Source organism: Triturus cristatus, chromosome 1_1 (genome assembly GCF_964204655.1).
Source record: "Triturus cristatus chromosome 1_1, aTriCri1.1, whole genome shotgun sequence".
Classification (NCBI taxonomy): domain Eukaryota; kingdom Metazoa; phylum Chordata; class Amphibia; order Caudata; family Salamandridae; genus Triturus; species Triturus cristatus.
In genome coordinates this window covers 180,154,288-180,178,454 of record NC_140579.1, presented here as the reverse complement: position 1 = coordinate 180,178,454, position 24,167 = coordinate 180,154,288, and the positions used below count along the sequence as shown (strand labels likewise).

General features: G+C 47.0%; 1 protein-coding gene and 1 long non-coding RNA gene across 2 annotated transcripts in view; one reads left to right on the top strand and one right to left on the bottom strand.

The window, feature by feature from the left end:
- IPO4 (importin 4) overlaps positions 1–24,167 on the bottom strand; it is a 3,494,625-nt gene that overhangs the window by 2,469,264 nt on the left and 1,001,194 nt on the right. The window lies entirely within an intron of this gene.
- The window catches only part of LOC146869948 (uncharacterized), a 126,628-nt gene continuing 113,853 nt past the window's right edge, over positions 11,393–24,167 (top strand). The window contains exon 1 of the long non-coding RNA XR_014981548.1: positions 11,393–11,852. This is a non-coding gene — a long non-coding RNA (uncharacterized LOC146869948). The remainder of the gene's footprint in view (positions 11,853–24,167) is intronic.

The following is a 24,167-nucleotide window of genomic DNA, read 5'->3' as shown; positions in this document are numbered from 1 at the left end:
ATTTCATAGTATGGGTCGGTAACTACGGTGTGGGTAGACCTGTAATAGTTTGGAACGGCAGCACATCGACGAGTTTCAAGAGATGACGCACTCTGGAAAAGCACAAACATTTACACCTCCAAGGGCTGGAGCGAGTGGAATGGGGGGACAACGTCAACATCTAAGGGGGATAGGATTTCTTCCCAGAAACAAATATTTTCCCACTGAGAAGGGTGGACAAAAAATGTGCAAATGCATACATATATTACATTTTGCAATGCTGAATTATTCACCCACAACAAAATTTACGAGCATAAACGGTCAATTGTGACGACTCCTGGAAAACTAAGAAAATCACATAAAAGTTGAACATTAATTCCAAAAGTATGGGTAATACTACAGGAGCAAACTTCAAAATGCTTTAACCGGTCTTTTGAGAACTTTACCGTCTGTCAGGGAGGGTCAAGCTCCGCTCCACAAATCCACGGAACATCCGGTGAATGATGTCATTCATACCAGGTCTAGAAGCCCATCTGACGTCATCAAATCCTCTAGCGGGCCTATTGTTAGTGAGTGTCCGACATACTGGGCTGGGCAAAGAGAATAGTTTTTCTCTTTACACTATCCGGCGATCCCTTGAAAAATCAGAGTTCTAATTGTTTTAGTCAATTTGTTGAGATACATTTCTCTGCTGAATGATATACCTCATTTCAAAATACCGCAGGGTGCCCAGCACCCACTGCTTCTGTGTTAACGTGCGTTCCTTGCTGGCTTGTGTGCTGGACATTTAAGGGAAGAGCGATTAGGGCTGGGCTGCTCCCACCCTGATAAAAGGGCCGTGGAATGACTCGCCTTATCTAGGCCTGCGGGGACATGTGCAGTCCCTGCAGTGACTAACGCCGCGCGCCGATAGGATCACTTGAAACACTAGATTAACAAGCATTTGCAATGCAATAGGTCTCGCATTTATACGAGTTTGAGCTATTGGCATTGTAAATGACAGTGCCTTTTATTTAAGTTTGTTTTTTTAAAAACATAAATAAAAGGCACTGTCATTTACAATGCCAATAGCTCAAACTCATATAAATGCGAGACCTATTGCATTGCAAATGCTTGTTTCTTCTGCTGCCACAAAGGCAGCCGCAGTGAGGGGGGAGGCAGGGAGCCTGGTTTCCTCCAACTCAGTTCTCGAACCTCCAACTCTTCCAACTGCTCCCCTACAATATTACAACAGCATACAGCAACACAACTGGTCACTCGCCATCCCTCACAGCCCCTCATAGAAGTCACAAGTGGGCCAATCTAGTCTCTGTTGCTCCCCACAAGCCCCTAAAGTCTTCAGCCCTAGCATTACCTCCCCAGCCATATGAAGAAAAGGCTTTTCACCCATCTGCCACCAACCAATCTCGGAAAAAACCCATTGCTGCTCCAGACTCCGAGCAGCCATCTGCAGATAGCAGTCTCTTCTGTTTAACGCTTTATCAAGTAAGCATTTAATCAAGCAAGTACGCAGTCGCAGTTACAGCTGTCTAGGACTAATTAAGGATGTACCAAGTTCCAACTATACAAGACCACCACAGCACACCATGAGATCAGGCCGCAGGAGGAGGTCCAACTCTCAAAAGCAATTTAAACTAGCGCAAAACAAAGCCTCAGACATCAGAAGGCTCTGTGGACGAACCACAGCCCAAAATCAGGCGAGACCTACAGCGATACTGCTCTTTAATTAAAATAGACTCTGACAATACCTACTCAAGTGGCGCCTCTACAAGAATGGAAAAAGCGAAAATCCTAAAACGTTGTCCAACCCTCCTTCAGCCAAAGATCCACATGAAATTTCACTTTTTAAAAAATGCGGGCAATACTCTCCTCTCAAGCACCACAGCAGCCCAGGGCCTCCAGACACCCCTCTAGCCACTTCAACTATCCCGTTTACAGGGTAGTAGCAACAATAGGGAAATCCCAGACATTGGGGCTGACAAATCCACGTTCGCCGTCTCAGGACAGACTCCATAGTGCCAAACTACACTCGGGCCACAGAACCCCCAAATTCTGGTCAAGCTGTTGGTGGCTGATGTAACGGCAATCCGAGAGTACGCACCTAAGGGCAATTCTCCCCTGGAGGGCCTGGAGATCATGTATCAGAGACACCCACCACTGGAACCACGTTTCAAAGTAAAAACAAAGGAGGCAACTGCACTACAACTGAGGTACTAACTATATGTGAGCTGGAAAGCCTGCTGTAGGACAGCACACCACATAAACCCACTAAAGACATGAAACCCAAACCTGCACCATCAACATAAGATTCGGAGATAGAACATAAAGCATCACCATCATTACTAACCAAATTAGAGAGGTCACAAAGAATTGAGTCAGAGGATCCTGAACAACTCTCATACCTTGGAAAGGAAGACTGGGAGGGTCTCCTGGCAACCTATACTCAGGGCTCCCCAGCTAAGTATGAGAACGACTCTCCTGCAAAATCAACAGCTGAGGGGCACCAGAAAATTGGGGCGATCCAAGCAGCGGGCAATCCAATCACAGACACAGGAACAGGAGGACCACCAGGAAAGGGGCCCAAACCAGACCCTGGAAGTGCCTGAACAAGCTTGTTAAAAATAGTGCAACTCCCATCTCCTGGTGGAGGCCCTCCAATACCAATCTGATAAAATGTACATACAGCTAACCTTACTGAACACCCTGGCAGTTTCGTGGTTGCCATTGATGGGAAGCTAGGTGTGTTAAACACATTTCTACAAAACATACAGGACCACACACAAGCTAACAATTTAAGCTGTGGATGTGGCCCGGTTGTTAGTAAACTAGCTTCACTTCCATCCATGCTGAGTAACTTGTGCACACAACTCAAAAGGGCATCCCAACGCTCGAATACACAGCCTCCAGACAACAAATCCACTACTGCAATGGGAGGGATGCGAGGAGGGTAGTATTGGGAAGTTAGATTAGAGTTAAATTTCGACGATTACAGGAGCGAATGTCGTGAGAATGCCGTACAATGTGGGACTAATTTCCATAGTTTTTGTTTATTCTTGAACTGGAGAATGGGAAGAAGAGACGCTTCCATGCATAGAATGCTTAAAAAACTTGCATATTACATGTTGGTTCCTTGCTCTCTCTGATTGTATGTATCATTCTGTGGAAATGTGCACGATGTGTGTTTGAACAGACAATAAAGTTTGTTTAAAAAAAGAATAAATCCACTACTGCGCTTCAAGAATCCACAGCAACACACCAGACCACAACCCTGATAGAAGACGTTCCTTCCATCGAGACAATATCAAAACATAACATAATAATATACGAGGGCTGCAAAACTGAACCAACATCAAGCCAACTGGCCGGCTCTTTCCCAAAAGACCAGCTGGACAATAAAACGAATGCAATGCAAAGACGCGCACAAAGACTAAAAGGCCGAAACCAAAAACCGGGCTCAAATGAGGAAGGCATGCAGGATGCTTCTGCAGGTCAACATCAGCTCAAAACGAGACAAATAAAAAAATGGTTCGGGGCACACTCGCACACAAACCGTGCAGAACAAAAGGAAAGGCGCAGCCCGCCATATGCAAAGCTACTGCTCGGCATGCTGTGCTCCCTCAAGTTGCCATTGTGCAAATCAAAGAAAAACCAGCACAGAATCTTGCCAAATTGCATAACGGGAGCTTGTTAAAGTGCGGCCGCGAAAGTGATCAAACATCAAAGCGGCCGAGCGGCCGCGAAAGTGAAAGACAACGAGTGCTTTCAGGCTGCCAAATGGTGCGCGCGCCCGGAGCACATGCACTGTAGTTGGCGGCCTGAAAGCACTCGTTTGCACTTCCAAAAGTGCTTACTATAAGTCTCGCCAGAGCAGCGCTAAAGCGCTGTCTCAGGCGAGACCTAAAAAGGCTCACGTGGAAACCGGATCTGCGATCACCCACATGGGGAGGGGAACGCCTGTTGTGTGCCCTAAGACAGGCATCCCGGAAGGATGGGGGAATGGCAGCGCCCGCTTTTAAAGCAGGCCGGGCTGCAGCCGAAGAATGTAGCACCCTTCACATACATAAACACTGAGAGGGCGATGGTTTGGGGGAGGGGGCTAGACTGCCAGAGTTTACAACAAAGAGAAACCTGCCCTCCAAAGAGGCAATCCTCCCCTACTCTTCCTAACGTGTGTTTCTTTTCGGATATTCATACACATTCTCTTTCAGACGCGTGTAAATTATGCACAACACAATATACTCCATTATTCACGGGCAAAGGTGATTTGAGCTCATATTGATAAGATGTCGACTGTAAAACCACCTATGGCAAAAATAATTCTAAAACGCAGCCTAACCAAAATGTGTGCATAGATTATGATCTAGAACCCTGCCTTGCCTGTTGCCGCGTGAGCGCCTCACCATGCGCCGAATGAGTTCAATGAGCTTCCATTCTGGGCTTGTCAGGCACGCCACAGGCACGTATCTTAAAAGCATGCCGGGCACTTCTGGCAGCTTGGAGCGGACAGGAATGTACGACCTGTTAGATTCTGCTTACGCAGTGTTTACTTTAATAGTGCGCCACTGGAATGTACTTTATGTAGCGCGGGAAACAGCAGTCGCCGAAGTGTTCACCTACAAAGTTTTAAACAAAGCCATTAAAAATCACAAACCAAACGATTGCTGCCGAGGGCACCGGAAGACACCACCGCCTTTCTCCGAGGCAGAGCAGAAATGCCTCGGAGAAACGCAGCGTCCTTTTCGGATTCGGGGGCGTGTTTTGTCTTTTCTCTCCTCCAGCCATTGGCTGGAAGAGAGAATGAGACTTTCTGCAAAAAACACGCCCCCGATCCGAAAAGGACGGGGCCTGATCGGAGTGACGGGACCTCTTCTCCAGTGGCTGGCCAGCATTGAAGAGACCAGCCAATGGAGAACAGGGGAGAAGAGGGGCGGGATCAAGCCCCTCTTCTCCAAGTCATTAAATCTCTCGACTTCCGGTTCTGCCTTCGGCAGACCGGATGGTCCAGAGACCTAAATATATGAACAAACCGAATTTATATCGCCAAAGCAAGAGAAAGTCAATGAACATAAATTGAATTCCAAAAACCAGGAAAATGACTTAATGTCTTTATGCCGCTAATTAGACACAGCATTGAAAAAAGAGAAACAAGCATTTACAATGCAACGGTCTCGCCATTGTTAAAGTTAGAGCTATTGGCATTGCTCATGACATTATTTTTGTTTATGTTTTTGTTTTTAAAACATTTAAAGAAACGGCATTGTTATTTACAATGTCAATAGCTTAATCACTCTCAAATTCGAGACCTATTGCATTTGCACCCACACACAGAGCCACCATCACACAAATAGAGCCACCCACATACACAGAGCCACCCACACACACAGAGCCACCCACACACACAGAGCCACCCACATACACAGAGCCACCCACACACACAGAGCCACCCACACAGTCACCTACACAGAGCAACTCACACACAAATAGAGCCACCCACACAGAGCCACCTACACACACAGAGTTACCCACACAGAGTTACCCACACACAGACAGCCACCCACGCATAGAGCCACCTACAAAAAAAGTCACCCACACAGAGCCACACACAGAGGCGCACACATATAGAGCCTCCCACACTTACACAAAGCCACACACACAAAGCAGGTATCTTCAAAGCCTGGCAGGCAACGCCAGACCTATTGGCTTTGCCAGTGCTCGTTTATTATTCATCCCTGCAGTAAGGGAATGAGGGCATGCACTGTCACTGCGGGAGTTTGTACTGCAAACGCTGCGGCTCACAGGCAGGCGCTTCCGGTGTGCCCCTGGCCTGGCACGCTGCCAACCTGCCCACCTACAATACTCTAAACAAGATTTTAAGACAGGCAGAAATTGGGCCAGTAAACGTAGGAAAGGGAGGCAAAACGACTCGGTTATACATTGTTTGAGGAAACAAAACGTTTCTCTGGTGGAGGCTCTAATGTTGCCTTTCTAACTCATATTTGACTCACTACGAGATACATTCGACTCAAGGCACACGTATTTCTGGTCCTACGGTATAATATATATATTATTCAGAAATACTATTTTCGAAGTGAGCAAATATTTGGGGGCGTAAGGGGGTGAGGAGTGGGGGTCGGCGCTGCAAGACATTCGCCTGTATGACCCATATATTAGCCGCGATTTCTGCACTTTGCGGACTCCTCACATCTCACGTAATTGACACACTAAAAGCGCTACGAGTCCGCACACACGCTAGCAGCAGCTATAGAAATGCAGACAGGAGGATATAAAACTCCAACATGGGAAGCCCATTTGTTGAAGGGTCGTCTGGTCCCTAAACTGCGCCCCTGTATTTCTAAAGACCGCCCACCTAGGGGCACTGCTTGTACCCCGTTAGCTCGGCTTAAGTGTCGCTCATATGTAAATATTTTTACTAGATGACTGCAAGCCGTGTAGAACCGCATTTCAAACTTATGGGAAAATTGTCAAAACAGACAAACAGCCCCGCCCATCAGACCATTTTTATTATTAAAAAGTGATTCGAATATTTTTTTCATGTTTACCACAGGGTTTAGTTTCGATTTTAAAATACACTGAAATGTATGTTTTTTCAATAGATGTGTGTAAGAGTGCATCATAGGCGAGTTATATATATATATATATATATATATACTTACTTTTACTGTATATCTTTAGCAACGTTAGGAAGAAAGGAAAAATACTATTTCAGAGTCTCTTTAACATTACCACATTCCATCTACCTCGAATAAACTTACAGAAACATAGTAGACTGGTTTACATTTTTTTTTATTTTAACTTTGATGCGTTTTCTTCTGTTCCCAAAAAATAAAAGCGCCAACATTAAAAGGTAAAAATACAATATAAATATTTTACTATTCGTATGCGAAATGTTGAAATTGTATTTTGATAGGTGGGATGTGGTGGAAAAAAGGAAAAACATTTAAAATAAAGATAATACCGTTGTATGATACTTCCTACGCGGTCACAAATTAAGAACCCCATAGGATTTGAAAGTTCATCAAATTAAATAAAAAATCGATTCTACTCGTGCAGGCATGTGTAGATGGTATTGTGTCCATTTGAATATTACAAACATGCTAACTAAATAACCAAAATTATTGAAAAATCAATATAACCCCCCAAAAAATTCACTTTGAGAAAATGACCCTTTGTTGTGTGTTAACGCATCACATATATGATTAAAGTCGGGATAATCCCTGAAAATGTTCCTTTGCACACATCTTGGGCGTCGTTTCTGCTTCTTCTCTGAACATTGTCAATTCCTAAGAAATTAGGGTTTCGGGTCTCTGGGATCTAAAAGCTCATGACGGCCCCTCATGACGCGCAGTACAGAGTCAGTGTAAGAAGCCGGGGGTGGGGGGTCTAGACAGGATCCCCACGCATGTACCTGCTTGCATCGCACCTGGGGCGCAGGGGCTCGCGTGCACATGTGAGATCACTAAAAGTGCACACATCACTTCGGTGTGAGAGGAGACTGAGGGCGGGGCGCCCCCCCCCCCCCAAGGTGATCTGGATAACTGCACGCGTACGTGGCCTCCGTACACAGGGAGGGGTGGGCCGCAGACACACCTGTGATCGTGGTGTTCTCAGGGGCATGTGTGAGTGACCCCCTCCGCCCCCAGGTGTCTGCACTACACACGGTTACAATGAAGGGGGCGTGTGTCCCAACTCCGGGACATCATCAACTGCTCCTTCAACACTGCCACCTTCCCGGAGAGCTGGAAGCACGCCGAACTCAGCGCCCTCCTGAAGAAACCATCAGCAGACCCCACCGACCTCAAGAACTACCGCCCCATCTCGCTCCTCCCGTTTCCCGCCAAAGTCATCGAGAAGACCGTCAACAGACAGCTTGCCACCTTCCTCGAGACGAACGGATCCCTCGACCACTCGCAGTACGGCTTCAGAGCCAACCACAGCACCGAGACCGCCCTCATCGCAGCCACAGACGACATCCGAACCCTGCTCGACAACGGGGAAACAGCGGCCCTCATCCTCCTAGACCTCTCCGCAGCATTCGATACTGTCTGCCACCGCACCCTGGTGCAGCGCCTCCGCAACATCGGAATCCAAGAGAAGGCCCTGGAGTGGATCATCTCATTCCTCACCAGAAGAACCCAGAGAGTCCGCCTCCCCCCGTTCAGATCCGAGGCCACCGAAGTCATCTGCAGCGTACCACAAGGATCATCACTCAGCCCCACCCTCTTCAACGTCTACATGAGCCCCCTCGCAGCCATCGCACGCCAACACAACCTCACCATCATCTCCTACGCCGACGACACCCAGCTGATCCTCTCCCTCACCAACAACCCAGCCACCGCCAGAACCAACCTACACGAAGGAATGAAAGACGTAGCCGAGTGGATGATGAACAGCCGCCTGAAACTGAACTCAGACAAGACGGAAGTCCTCATCCTTGGACCATCACCCTCTGCCTGGGACGATTCCTGGTGGCCCCCTGCCCTGGGCAGCGGACCCAAACCAACGGACCACGCACGCAACCTGGGCTTCATCCTGGACTCCTCCCTCTCGATGACCAGACAAGTCAACGCCGTCTCATTATCATGCTTCAACATCCTACGCATGTTCCGTAAGATCTTCCGATGGATCCCCACCGAAACCAGGAAGACTGTCACCCAGGCACTCGTCACCAGCCGTTTGGACTACGGTAACACCCTCTACACCGGAACCACAGCCAAACTACAGAAAAGACTCCAACGCATCCAGAACGCCTCCGCACGACTCATCCTGGACATCCCCCGACACAGCCACATCTCCAGACACCTGAAAGACCTTCACTGGCTCCCCGTCAGCAAGAGAATCACGTTCCGACTCCTTACCCACGCACACAAAGCCCTCCACGACCTGGGCCTCAGGTACCTCAACAACCGCCTGACCTTCTACACTCCCACCCGCCAGCTACGATCGTCCAGCCACGCACTCGCCGCTCCACGCATTCGGAGAGCCACCATGGGAGGAAGATCCTTCTCCTACCTGGCAGCCAAGACATGGAACTCCCTCCCCATCCACCTCCGTCTTACCCAAGACCACCTTTCTTTCAGGAAGCATCTCAAGACCTGGCTGTTCGAGCAGTAGCGGACCCCCCCCCCCCCCCCTTCCCCTAGCGCCTTGAGACCCTCCGGGTGAGTAGCGCGCTTTACAAATATCTTGATTGATTGAGTTCAAAGCCAAGTGTGTGGGGGGCACGTGGGCTGGCGCCGCACGGGCTCTGTAGTGGATAAAAGCGTTAGAAATGGGTCGGAGCCCGATACGTGAACAGAATTATACACGAGGGCACACGGCTGGCATCTGATTAAAAGGGTATGTGTGTGTGTATAATTATACATAAATATATGTATGGTTTATAGTTTGTGTATAGATATATAGGGGTGTGTATGTGCACATATGTGTATGTGTGATAGATGTGAATGCATCTGTGTGTGTTTACTTATGAACACATGTGAAAATGAAAAATGAGGGTGATTGGAAAATTATACTGGATACTGATTAACATATAATTTAACACTAATTAAATTGTAAAAAAAAAAAAGGAAATACAGCCAAGCCCTGAAAAAAAGGAAATATAATTTAAAATACACCGCTGAGATAGCATATATATTGCTGTGTGTTTGTTTACATATGAAACACAGATCCCTCCCTGAACACATCACACACAGCACATCCGATCTGCACACACCCTCACACAGCCATCTGTGACTGTGTTGACTTCATTTGTGTTTCTGCAAAGGCTCTGTCTGAAATATTCACATCTCGAATGAAAGACTCTTCAGTGCCTCGAAGCCAGACTTCGGATCTTTCGGGTGTGCTTTTTGGGAGGGTAGGCGTGGGGGGGTTGCAGTGAGGGCCCCCAGGAGGCTGCTGTTGGGTGCAAATATAAGACGAAACTATACATAGAAGGTAATAAGAAGATTGGCAGGTGACGTACTGGGGCGTGCACACCCATGGTGTGCGCTCAAGGAGGGCGTGTGGTAATAACGTGGCGCTGTGTGCGCAGACCCCCACCTTTCTGTCAGAGCGAAGGGCCCCCGCAGAGAGCTGGTTCCAAAAGCGCCTTCTGGGGGAGGCGAGGCGCTGGTTGCACCCCCTGTCTCAACACATGCAGTGAAATAATTAAAACAGTGGGCGAGGTGCCTCACCGACAAGAGAGGGGAATCCGAGGGGTGGTGGTAAGACAGAGAGAGAGGGTGGAGTGTGGGCGTGAAGAAAGGGGGAGAGAAAGAAACACGACAGAGAAACAGAGAGACAACTGCGAGTGTGTGTGAAGGAGAGGACAGTATACGAGAAATACATTTTGTGAACAATATTCCACCGAAGACGCCTGTGCGCTTAAATATTGCGCACCTCCTTCCTCTCTACACATGCAAAATGTGATGTTTGCGGAAAGGGGCGCACACATCGCTACAATATGCTCCCATTAAATAGAAAGTATTGAGCCTGGCAGGCGCTGCGCCGAGGAGGGTGTCTTTACTTCATGTAGCGCTGCGCGCCAGGTTGCAGTGTGCGTGGGCACCAGGCGCTCCCCAGGCCGGGCCTGTGTTCACTCGAGGACAGCACCTGGGCCCCGCTGGTAGGCATCGATGCCCGGGGCAGAGCCTGGGCCCCGCTGGTGGGCACCAATGCCCGGGGGCACCGCTGTCACCACCCCCGCCGCCGGCAGCACACACGCACAGGTGCACAGACACACACTGGGCTCTGGAGTTAAGCACCCCGCCTGCAGCAGAGAGCGAAAGAGGCGTAAGAAGAAGGGGGGGGGGGGCGTAACCTGACAAATATTACTGTACAATGAGGTAAAACTGCAGAGAATACCAGCTTCAAATGTAACCAGAAATAGGCGCAAAATCGGTGGCGAATGGAAAAAGAATATATGTGTGGAACACAGTAAAATATAAAATGAATGAAATATTGGTTTGCTAAGCTGAACACAGGGTTGAGCTATATAATGATTTATATACAGGGGAATAATGCACGTACTTCTATGCATATCCACATATAGTCATCGGGGGCGCAACAATCATTCAAGGGAGTCGCCATGAAAACCACCGCCTTTCTACGAGGTCAAGCAGAAATGCCTCGGAGAAACGCAGTGTCGTTTTCGGAATCCGGGGCGTGTTTTTCTTTCTCTCCTCTTGCCATTGGCTGGAATGTTTACATTCCATAGGAGAGAAAGATTCGAAAAAACACGCCCCCGAATCCGAAAAAGACGGGGCTTGTTTGGAGAGACAAACCTCTTCTCCAATGGCTGACCAGCATTTAAGAGGCCAGCCAATGGAGAAGAGGTAAAAAAAAGCCCCACTCCTAAACATTAAATCTCGGAGCGAGACTGCGCAAGCGCAGCCTTCGAGCCGAGACCTAAAAATGGGCACAAAACGCAGGAGACCGATCAACAACAATTACGTCATCACCACAGCTGCATCAGCATCCGCGGTGCCCAGTCACCAAATGGCACCAGTCTTCTAGGCTGGGGACCCTCAGACCCCGAGCTGGCAGTCGGCAAAACCGCCTCGCTCCATGGCTCCCACTGCTGTCATCCTCATTCTGGTGTGATCCTTGGGGGCTCCCCCCCTAGCACTCCCATGCTCCTCCAAGAAAATGCGGTCAAAGGGGAGAGCCACAAATGACTGGTGTTACGTGGACAGCGTTTGAACCGCTAACGCTGAATTTAAAGGCACTCCAAATCCTACTCCATATGAAGAAGGCACGTACACAAAGCTGTCAAGATGTGGCAATATTTATTTTCTTGTGTCTCCCCAGACCCTGCGACAGACGCGTTTCGGCTGCGCAGCAGCCTTTAACAATCTACTTGGCACTAAAATTCAGTAAGTATTTATATTGCTTTCCACTCTAGATAAGCATGGACATAGAAGACATACTTTGGTTTAAAAGCAGTAACATGACATAAACCCATTGTTCTATGATGCACTATCGTTGACCAAAAGAATATGGATGATATAACATACAATTTCATGGTATGAAATAAAAACAATAATGCAACACAATGTAGTACACATATCAGCATAATGCTTATACTGCCTTAATTTGCCAAAGATTGTCCGTAATCAGCCTGTTGCGCTAGGCGCAGAAATTCAAAGTCACCAGTCTGTGTCTTAAAGCCCACGTCCTGTAATTAGTCCAAAGTGTACTTAGCTAAATAAAATGCAACTGCACAAATCCCAAGTGCAGTCGCGCACACTCAGGAACACGGACTCAAGGTATAGCTGGTGCCAAACTTGATGCTTTATTAAATTAACGGTGCTGCCTCTGACGCATTTCGGACAAAGTGTCCTTGATCACATGACATACGGCTTACATAACCGGGTATTTAAAGGGAAAGTGAAGCTTCCTGTGACGTGGTCGGCACTCAACAGAAATAGACAAAATACTGTGCATGTATACACCTCTTTAACATATTTAGGTAAACCGAAATATAAAGTTATGTGTGACGCATTAATAGTCAATCTAGATGCGCCCACCTATTGAAATTAACCACAGTTTAGCACATTAATTTGCCGTTTTTACAATTTCTATATTCATTGTGAGTTCTCCCAGCCTTTGTTTACTGATCTGTCCATAGTCTCATTGTAACAGTATAAAAGGAACAAACGCTTGATTTTGCTTTTAAATAAAGTGCATAGTGCATGTTGCCAGTTGATATTTTGCTCAAGTTGTCTCAAACATACCCTCCTTATTTACAATCTTAGCATCCAATGCGTACCAGTACAGGGGTTACATTCATAAAGGTTACATTTTAAAGAGCATAGTGCTTGATAAGGTAATAAATGTTTGTATAACATATATACACTCCCTGCATGGGTAGTGCGCCAAAGGGCCACGCAACTTTTTTTTAAAGACTTAAAACCAAGAATGTGAGACAACAATAATCATTTCTTTATGCCTGTTCGTATCCGACTGGTTTAAGGTGCAAAGTGCAATCAATAAATATTGTCCTTAAATATAAACAACAACTTGTTAGATCCTCTAATGTGCAAATACGCAAAAGGCTGGGCCTACTCTTTTTTTATGTAAATCATTGTATACATAGTGCTAGTGCCGAGACAGTACTGAAGCGTGCAAAGTGCAAATGGGAATTATAGACTCAAAAGTGCAATAAATATAAAACAATTAGATCAAATGGCGGATGCTCATAATGATTAAGCACATATTTCGTCAACTTTGGCGCAGTGGGATGTATGGTTGATTTGACAATACTAAGTACCAATACCTTATGTCACATATTGTAAGAGAGTAGGATCTGCACTTATGTTGCCCCCACTTTTTTCTGATGTTAACACTGGTTTCTGGCTATAGACTGGCTGGGTCCCTGCCAATCAGGGCCCCAGCCTCCCTGTTCTCTCTAAACAACTTGGAGTGCATATTAGATGCACTAGTGATTGGATACTGTGGTACCTTACGAGCCCCTAGTATATGGTACCTTAGGTACCAAGGGCATAGGTACTTCACAGGCCTACCAGGGGCTGAAGCATATATTATGCCACCCCTGGGAAGCAGACTAAATCTGACACCACAGGCCTGCTACTGCAGCCTGGGTGAGGTAGTGTTAGCACTCCTCACTGAGGTATAGGTTCCCTATATCTCACCTTACACACACATATAAACCTATCAGTCACCCCTAAGGCAGGCCCTATCAATCCTGAGGGCAGGGTGCTTGGTTTCCATGTGAGGGTGTGCCTCTGCCTGAGCAGGGCCCCTCTGCAGCTCTCAGTCTATTCTCTGTAGCGGTTTGTGGATGCGGTTAAACCATATACTCTGAAGTGCATTATAGCCTAGCGGTAAATGCTAACTTTGGGATGGCTGCATCAAAACATGTCGTGTTTGGTATCAAATGCCTTGGAATCATACCCCCACACCAGTAACGGGTGTGGGAGTATGATCCCACCCTTCTAGAGGGATAGACATGTACCTACTGTGGGGAAACAGTAGAATCCTGAAAGATCCCTGGCATCACAAAATGGATGCCACTAGCACAGACACGTGACTGCCCTCCTGCTGCTGACCGAAACTCGCAGTGGAGGAGGTCCAACAATAGGCATCGTGTCACAGGGAGGTGTAACCACCTTCCAGACAGGATTTAGTGTATTGGGGCTGGGTGGGTGCCCCTGCTCTGGCGCGAAACTGGACAAAGGGAAGTGGGTGTAACCACCCACTCCCCTGACCCTCCCATAAGGAGTGGTCATAGAGCTAGTCCCTCCCTTTCCTTTAGTATAAGATAGGGAAACCGCCATTTCAAACTAGATTTACCTGGACGACGCTCTGGAAGAAGAATCCTGGACCTTCGACGTTCCACTACCTTTGGAAGACTGAAGAATCTCCCTTGGAGTCAAGGAGTCACTCCCCTGCTTGGCAGGCACCAAAACTTTGCATCAACGGTCGCAAACTTTCCCGCTCCCGCCGGAGTCCGAAGTCCCTGCAGCCCCGGAAGTGGATTTCCTGACATCTCGATGGCCATTGTGAGTCCCCAGCAAAACTGAGGCGAGTGGACCCCACGAGTGACGAGGAACAGCAATACCTGGGTACCGTGCACTATTGTCGAGTGCAACCCCTTCACGACGTTCTACGAACTTGTGCATTGGACCACGTGTGGTCCAAGCCTCCAGCAGGATTTCCACCGAAAATCAGAGGCCTACCTAGTCCCGAGTGAACGTGGGCTCCTGTGAAGTGAATCCTCCCGAGGAGTCTTCGCGATCCCTTGCCGGTTGGTATGTGGGTCCCCCAAAGACTTTTTCATCGAACCAAAGGGCTCCCCTGGTTGCTCCAAGCCTTCCCTGACTTACCCTTGCTGGGTGAGTCCCTCAGACCTTGCTGGTCTCCACCGCTGACTTTCTTCACATTCCACAAGACTTGCTGTTGCCAAGGCTTGTTGGCTCCAATCCGGTTGCCGACACCTCAGTAAGCTGCAGACTTCCTGGGAAACTCTGAATCCAGCTCCTGGTCGTCGACGCCTCCTGGACCTCGTGGCTGAAGAGTCAAGACAGCCGTGATCACCTGAAAACACCCGACTTCTGTGGGCATCCAGCTTCCTGGCCCCGGGTCACTGGCAAGTGACTTTGAACACTGTCTCCACTGCTTTCAGGTCTACTTTCTTCAGAATCCAGCCTTGGATTCCACCGGACACTTCTGTCTTCACAAGCAGCAAGTCTTCTTTGGCTTCCATTGAAAGCGATGCCGCGACCCGACACCAAAAGACACCTATGCACCCGGCCTCCCTGGGTGAGGTAACTCGTGCACTCCGGTGCTCCTGTGTGTGTTGGCCCTCGAACTACTTACCCTGTAAGTGACTTGATTGTAGACTCTCCCGAAGTACCCTAAACTTTAAAAATCCAACCGCGACTTGCTCCATTGAAGTCTATTGGGATCCGCTGCTGTGTTCTCACACTGCATGCGTCTCCCGTGGGTCCTTTACTTACCTGCCTTGGGTGGATTAGTGAGGCCCCAGCACTTCTGAAGACATTAGGCCTTCTCCCTTCTCAAGTCGTTCTTCTTATACCTCTTTTAGTATATGGTCTGGTACGCCCCTAGGGCACCAGCCATATAAGTGCTTAATTTGTTGTGAAACATTGATTTGTGCATATGTTCCTGACTTCTAATCTCATAAAGAGATTAGTAGAGTGTGTCTAGAAATAAATACATATATATTGGATATATATACCTGTGTGGTGTCCTTTCATTTGGTAATTCAAGAGATAAGGTAAAACAAGCTGCTTTACATTCTTCAGAGACTTAGCCTGAAGGCTGCTCTCCACAACTACCACTAGGATAGCTTTCTTTAAAAGGTTGTCTTAAACCTATCTACCATAAGAGTCGAATTGGACTGGTACAAGGTGGCCACTATAACTAGTGACCAGAATATGCCAGGCCAACTTCTCACACATATCTACATCCACTTTAAAAAATTGGGTATTTTCTTACACAACTCTGAAGAAATCTCATAACCAGGAAGCCCCCTGGTATAGAACAATTCGTATTTCCTTATCTCAATATGGTTAGCAGAGCATTGCAATTACGAATCAATATACACACACCAGTTACAAGCCCCAGGGTGATATCTGACCCTGTTGCTGATAGCCCGTAACACCATTGTATATGCAGTTGGCTCACAAGAAATTGTGCACATCTTCTATTCAGCCCTAACGGAGATTTGGTGTTGAGCTCGATTATATATCTGGATTCGAGCTGGTGCAACTTCCTCTCTTGGTTGCCGCCCCGTTTGTTTGATGGTACTGCATCGATGACAAAATATTGCAAGCAGTTAAGGTTGTTGTCATGGACTGCGTTAAAAAGCCTGGCAACGGGATAGGCTGATTCACTATCGCACGGAGATGCTGCAAAATACGCACATACACTTGTAATTTTGTGCTTCCCACGTAGCATAAGTTGCAACTGCACCTTAAAACAGTGTTTCCCAAACTGTGGTCCGGGGACCCCCAGGGGTCCCTGACACTTTCCCAGGGGGTCCGCGGGCAGCAGTTTAAAAAGCACTGCACTTGTATAATTAGCAGTTTTCCAGCAACAATAAAAGTGCCAAGATAACACCAGTGATTAATGTACCTGCTGGAGAGAGATGAGAGTTTTGTCCTGTGGCAGCTTTGAGTTATCTAATGTAGCACAGAGGGTTAATTTGCCTATTGCAAAGAACGTGTAGTGTGCATTTTAAATAACAGTATTTTATGTGCATAGGCGAGTGGGTTACTGCTTTTGTCACAAAGATTATTTTGTTACTGTGCAGTACATAAGTGACAACCGTAATCTAGCACAGTGACCTATAAACTGTCATCAAAGAGCTGCTTGCAAACTGCTTGGTACAAGTTAGTAACTTATATTTTTTCCCTGTCTTTCATTATCCCGATGCTGCTAAAAAGATTTATTAGGGTGGAAATACATTTTTATTGTTAAAGTCAATGCTAACCACTGTCTTATGTTCTGAATCCCGAGTTTTTTGTGCTTCTTCAGACCAAGCACTCTTTAAAAATGCCTTCCAGTATAAATGACATGTGAATCCTACACCTTGTAGTCCCCTTTGCCTTATATAACATTTTCTATACACTGATTTACACTTATAATTAATTGTCTCTATATGTGTGTGATGTAAAGTGATAAACGTGTTGTAGACAGCACCATTGTTTCCTAAATTTCTTTGGGGGGAGAGCCTCCCAAAGCCCCCTTTGTAGTGGTCAGGCACACTCAATGCACTTGGTGTGCACCGTATGGGGACTGGTCTGAAAACATTTGCCAGGGCTGCTTTGGGTTTCCAGTCCGGCCCTGGCAATAGTAGGAGCCTCGTACTGCGAAATAAAACCAACCATTTAAAAGTTAGTCACAGAGATGCAACGCCAACCTTCCCATTAAAATTTAGTTTTTTGCAAATTCTTTCAATATAAAATACTAAGGGGGATATTTACAAAAGAAGTGGTGGAGCGTGTCGTTAGCCTCTGTGGCTTAACGACACGCGCCGCCACTTCAGAAACGCAGGGCTGCACCATATTTACAAGAATATGGTGCAGCCCTACATTTTGCCCTGTGCTGGTGCTACACTTAGCAGTGTAGCGCCAACGCAGGCACCCTTGCAACACAGTGCAAGGGTGTCTGTGTGCAGGGGAAGATTGTTTATGTAAAGGAAGGTCCCCCCTTCCTGCACATAAACAATCTTGAAATGGGGTTTTGTCACTTGTGTGTGTGCTGCTTAATGCAGCACACATGGAAGTTACAAAATGCCATTTTTTTAATGATTGTTTATGTGCAGGAAGGGTCACCTTCCTGAACATAAACAATCCAAGGCGTTTTGCTTTTTCCATGTGTGCTGCACAAGGCAGCACACATGGAAAAAGCAAAAATGAGGCATTCCCCCTCTTTTCGCCAAGTTAAGACCTGGTTTTCCCTGTTGTTCATTTTGGCGCTGCCTCCTATTTACGCTGCCCCTGTGAATAGGGGGGCAGCATCAAAATCAATGGGTTTTGCGGTGGAATGCCCACTGCAAAGCCCACTACCCACCCCTTTCACGCTAAGCATTGCGCGAAAGGTGGCCTTATTTACAAGGCAGCATTAAGCCATATTAAGTGGCTTACTGCTGCCTTATAAATAAGGCGAAGCCCCTATCGACACGCGAACGTTACAAAAAGTGATGTTTCCATGGTGGTAGGGGTTTGTAAATATGCGCCTAAAATCCTTAGTATTTCGAGTATTTGTTTTGTGTGCACACGTGTTTATTTTTTTCGAATTACTGTTTTAACGTTTGAAATTTAAATCTTACAAATTGCTTGGGGGTCCCCGAGTTCCAGTGGTTACTCAGTGGGGTCCTTAGGAGTCAAAAGTTTGGGAACCACTGCCTTAAAACATATATTGCATGATCAGTTCTACAGGTGTAGTGCTCCTTTAGGGCGATGGATTGGTCTGAAAAAGGAGTCATATGTGGTGGTGATAATGTCAAATTTACAAGCTCGGCATGAGCTACATTTGAAAAACCCCCTTTCTAGGAAAAAGCCAATTTTCAGTCTTAGATATTTCAGGACTGTTCTTCACTAAGGCTTTGCGCATAGAATATGCCTTCTGAAATGTGATGGTGGGGTTTTTTGGGAGAACCTTTTTCAAGGTAACATCCATAAGGATGATTGGTCACTGTTTCTTAATAATGGCTTTGATATTAGCCTGCTTGCTATAGGTAGTAATTAATCTCATCTCTGTGATGTCATTCGATGGCCTACTGCCTGTGTCAGTTGATTTTAACACTTTATGTCTATCTGGCTTCAGAAGAACCTCCATTTTTTTCTCATTGGCCTTCTTCATAGCTATGTCCAATTTCTTAGGGCTATATCCTCTAGTTTCAAGTCTTTTTTCGCTTCCGTTTGATGGTATTCTCGGGCTTCCAGTGTACTGCATGCCCTGTGAATACGGAGAAACTCTCCATACAGAATGCTGGAAATCGTGTGCTGCGGATGGAAACTACCAGCATGTAATACTGTGTTTCCTGATGTGGCCTTCCTAAATAGACATGTTTCCACTTTTCCCTCTATGACTTGAACAGTGACATCTAGAAAATTGGCCACCGATTCATCTATATGGGCAGTACATTGCAGGTTTAGATTGTTGGCATTATATATTCTAAAAAACAAACAAACAATGAAGCCTTACAGACACCACAGGCTAAGCAATACTGTGAAATCCTGTTTTTGGACATATACAAATAAACCAGGAAGACCAAATGGCACTTGAACTGCTTTTAACGAACAGCAGAAAAGTAGTCCTGCAAAGAGAAAAGCAGGCATTGTTAGCCCATAGGCTGAATTGTAACTTCAACAGCATAGAAACTGAAAGAACATGTAGAGAATCAAAAACTGGCACTGTGACTTTAAGGCAACCATGACCCCATGCTTCCCATCATGCCTCAGGGGTGACAGTTTGGTCAGTTGTTCTTTGCGGAGAACCGGAGGTCAGGGCACAAAGAGATGACAATCCTGGCTCATTTGCCCAGGGAGGTGAGGTGGGTTGCTTATTACTTTGATAAGGATACCCCTGGAAGAGAACTAGGATTACAGGTAAGTAACTTATACTTCTCTTCCAGGGGATCCTCATCATTAGTCATAAGCACTTGAATCGAGTAGCAAGCCCATCCCCTCTTCCTGCGGGCAAATGAGTACCATAAAAAACAGTAACATTAAGAAACCAATTTAAATGACTTCAGGATTGAAATAAATTCCTCAAGGAGGCTTGGCCTACTTGAGTATCTGCTCTGGAATCGGGAAGGTAGCGAGATCGTTTGGTTGACATGGAAATCCGACATAACCTTCGAAAGGAAGGAGGGGTTGGCCCTTAAAACCACTCTGTTGTGATAAACAGTGTATGGTTGTTTGGAACAGAGCGTCTGAACTTCGCTTACTCTACGAGCTGAAGTAATCGCCACCAAAAAGGCGGCTTTCCATGTAAGATGCTGAAGGGTCGCCTTATGAATAGGTTCGAAAGGGGGGCCCCATCAGTTTGGAAAGAACCAGGTTCAACTCCAAAGGGGAGAAAGGAGGTCTGATGGGGGGGGGAAACACTTTCTTTAAACCCAGAAGGAAATCCTTAACCACCTAGAGCTGGAAGAAAGAAGGGTGATTTGGAGTCTTTCTGTAGGCTGTAATTGCAGCCAAGTGCACCTTAATGGAATTAAACTTTCGACCTGATTTGGCCAAATGTAGGCGATACAGTAAAATGAACTCCTCTTAACCCTTAGTAGGCTGAAAAACCATTCTGTATACACCACAAATAAAATCTTTTCCATTTAAAATATGAATGTCTCGTGGAAGGGATGATGAATACTCCCGTTCATTTTGGACAGAAGGTCCGGTCAGCACGGAAGCCTCCTGTGTGGACACAGAGGTGTAGCAGGTCCGGGAACCACCACTGCCGTGGCCAGTCTGGTGCTATCTGAATCATTCTCATCCTGGAGCGTGTGAGTTTGGGTTTTACCTTCGGGATGAGAGGAAGAGGCGGAAAAGAGTAAACAAAGGTTCCTGACCAGTTGATCAAAAGGGCATTCCCCATCGATCCTGGTCTGTAAAACCTTGACGCGAAGGCATGGCATTTTGTGTTTGACTCGTCCTCAAATAGGTCAACGGTTGGATGACCCCATTGTAGAAAAATGTCTGCCACCACTTCGTCATTTAATACCCAGTCTTGCTGATCTTCGAAGTGATCACTCAGAGAATCCGCCTATGGATTCTGTTCCCCTGGCAGATGGACCGCCGTGATAAAAGCTCTCTGGACAAAAGCCAATGCCAGATGGCCTGAGCCTCCAGGAACAGAGGGCGAGAGTCCCCCCCTTGCTTGTTTAGATAGTACATGGTGGTCGTGTTGTCCGTGTGTACTAATATCGACTTAGATTGTATCAATGGGTAGAAAGCCTTGATGGCTAGATGTACTGCCCGTAGTTTAAGCATGTTCATATGATACGATTGTTCTTTGTTCGACCACCTGCCCTGAATCTGTAGAAGACCCATGTGTGTTCCCCAACGCTGAAGTGTCGTGTCTGTGATCAAGGATTGTGTCGGAGGAGGTTGGTGGAAAAGGGACTCCAACTTTCGATGAGTCCACCAGGGAATGGATGCTTTCGCAGACTGGGAGAGAAGAATCCCGTCTTCCCATTGTGCCGACGTCTGATCCCATTTGTCTTCCAAGTCCTCTTGTAGAGGCCTCATACTCAGTCTGGAGTTGGTAACCAGAAAAATGCAATATGCCATTGACCCAAGAAGTGATGCAACTTTTCGAACTGAGGACTGATGAACTTTAAGAAGGAGACTGCACTTCTGCTGAATTGATAACTGTTTCTCCTCCGAAGGAAACACTTTTCCTACGCTGGAGTCCAGAGTAGCCCGTAGGTAGTGAATTCTTTGAGAGGGCTGATGGATTGATTTACATGAAGGCCCAGGCGTTGCAGTAAGTTCAGGCATATTTGATGGTGGTTTTTCACCATTTGAGGAGATGAGCCCTTCAGAGGCCAGTCGTCGAGATATGGGTAGACAGACTGACCTTGGCGACGTAAAGCTGCAGCTACCACAGTCATGCATTTTGTGAATACTCAAGGTGCAGATTTCAGGGCGAACGGTAGGACTCTGTACTGATGATCTTTTGTGTCTACCATGAAGCGGACATTTTCTGTGCCCTGGTGCAATCGGGATATGGAAGTAAGCGTCCTGGAGGTCTATCAAGCACATCCAATCCCCTTTTTGAAGATGTGGATACACTGGATGGAGTGCCAGCATACAAATATTGTCTTTTTGGATATTTTTGTTTTGGAAACGTAGATCAAGGATAGGCCTGACACACTCTTTTTGACCCTCTTTTGCACCAGGAAGTAACTGGAGTATACCCTTTTCCTCGCTGTACTGGAGGAGCCTTTTCTATGGCCAATTTTTGAAGGAGAGAAGATACCTTCAGACGCAACAGAGGTAGTTGGTGAACTCTTGACTTCACTAGGGGGATGCACTTTGGAGGGGCACGAAAAAGTAGTGCATTACCATTTTGTAGTATATTCAGCATCCACTGATCATCTGTTTAGCGCCACTCTTTTACATGTCCTCTCAGAGAAGGGGGTAATGGCGACAGAGGAAGTGAATGTTTATTGTTTACCGGTGTTCTTGGTAGTTGAGGAGGACTGTCGGGTGCTCCTCCACTTCTGGAAGGGCGATATCCCTGATAGTGAGATTTGGCCTGATGGAACTGCCATTGGGACCATTGAGGGGCTTGAACCCTCTGATGGAACGCGCTACGATTGCAAGGCCCGTACCGACGTCTGAACTCTTTCTTTTTCTCTAAACTAACAGCTTTGAGTGTGTCCAGTTCAGACTTCATCCTGGTCATCTCCTTGTCAGTGTGAGAGCCGAACAAAGAATTTCCAGAAAAAGGAAGGTTCAGGATGCGTTGTTGGGCCTCTGGTCACAAAGCGGTAAGACACAACCAGGAGGATCTTCTTGCGCATATACCATGCAAATATGAGTGCGCAGCTAAAGATGCCCCATTAGCTGACGCACTGATCATTTGGTTGGCCACGAGGGCTCCCTCCTGGAGAATCTCCCCAAAGTCTTGACGGTTCTCTTTGGGTAGTTTTTCTTTGAAGCGTTCTAGAGAGTCCCACAATGCTCTATCATAACAGCCCAACAGAGCCACAGCACTGGAGACCTTCAAAGATGCTGCTCCAGAGCCGCAAGCTTTTCTCCCCCAAGAATCTTGGGCTGTGCTCTCGTTGTCCGGAAGAACCATTGAAGAAGAAGCGACTTCATGGATCTTCTTTGCAGCCACAATAATCACCAAATCTGGTGGAGGATCTGACCTGAGAAACACGGGATCTTGTTCTGCTGGTCTATATTTCTTTAAGATCCTTGCTGGAGACTGTTTTATTGTTGCTGGAGTAAGGAAAACGTCCATGAATGGTTGTAAAAGACCAGGCACTAATGGAAGCAAAGGCCTCGACGCGGACCTCTGATGCAGAGTCTCAAATATAACAGATGCAGATGTCTGAGGTGCAGACATCTCTAAGTTTAGCTTTTTGTGCTCCTCTAGATAGGAAATCATGGAAAGTGTTGATCATCAACAGGTGACACTCTGGAGGATGCACTGTCCATAAAAGTGGGAGAATAATCTGTCTTGGAAGAGTGGGTCGAGAAAACAGCCAGGAGGGTGACCTTCGTCTCCTATGATGTCCATGAGAAGCTGATTTACATGGCGGAGACTTGTCCCTCTGGCGACCCCTGGATGGTGTGGTAGATAAACGGTTAACAGCCTGCATCAGCTGAGCCAGAGGGGATCTATGCAGGGCTTGAATAGTCCAAAGGTTGTTGAACCTATGCTGAAGGCTCTTTCTGCCAAAGATGAACTGGAAGAGGCCACCTGAGAGAGAGATGAACAGAGGGAGATTTGTGTTCTTCCCCTTGTTGCGTAGGTGAAGCCGTGATCTGCGGGGTGGATTTCTGTACCCGCCATTCTGGAGACAGAGCAGATGAGATTCTTGACGTCGAGATGACTTGTGGGGATCCTGCAGCTGACACAAAGTTCCGAGAGGTCTTTTGACATGGAATGGTGTCTCCTTGAAGTCGAATGGTGCGACGACGTCAATAATTGTGTATGCCTCGACGTTGATCGACTATTCGCTACTAAGACCTGCGAGTCGAATGAAGGAGACCTCCGCCTAAACGTCAGTCGCGTGTTTCGACGTCAACCGATGTCCCGTCGACAAAGACTCGTGCTTTGGCGTTGAAAGAGGAGTACCCAACAGAGTACCAAGTCTCGACGTCGTACGTGGGGAAGGGGATGGTGAAATCCTCCTGACGTTGAAACTCTCGACGCAGTCGATCTAGACATCGACGTTGATCGCCCTCTCGTGGGCTGCAATGAAGAAGTCCGTCTCGACGTCGAATCTCTTCACGGCATCGCAGATCTTGTTCTCGACATCAAGTGTCTTGATGGCTGCAACGGAGGGATCTGCTAAGACGTCAAATCCTTTTTTGACGTCGTTGATGAACTAGGCCTTGACGTGGACCGCCGCCTGGTTGACGGCAACGGAGGGCTGCACCTCAATGTCGAACGCCGTACCGACGGCCACAACCGTGAGCAGTTCTCGACAGTGGGCGGTCCTGCACCAACGGAGA